Consider the following 345-nt stretch of genomic DNA (forward strand, 5'->3'; position numbering starts at 1 on the left):
GCGTTAATTACACCCACCCCCCCTCCGCCGCGCCTCCCCCCGTGAACGGCCGCCCTGAATTAGCCGCCGGCCCCCGGCCCCCGCCCCGGCAGCGGAGCCGCGGTACCTGGGCACCCCGAGGCTCCTCTGAAAATACCCGAAAATACACATTTCTCACTGCTCTGCGGCGCAGGAAGCAAGAGTTAGCGGAGATTTGTTTCGGTTAAACCGGGCATAAATTACACCTCCCGTAAGCGAGCGCGTTAGCAATGAAGGTGCCTTCAAACAATAAAATTGAAATATGCACCTTGGCGAGCTTGCGCGGGGCCCGGCCGAGCCCCCCCAAAGGCAGCGGGGAGCTGCCGG

This window comes from Haliaeetus leucocephalus, unplaced genomic scaffold, assembly GCF_000737465.1.
Source record: "Haliaeetus leucocephalus isolate CR32 unplaced genomic scaffold, Haliaeetus_leucocephalus-4.0 Scaffold830, whole genome shotgun sequence".
NCBI classification, from domain to species: Eukaryota; Metazoa; Chordata; class Aves; order Accipitriformes; family Accipitridae; genus Haliaeetus; species Haliaeetus leucocephalus.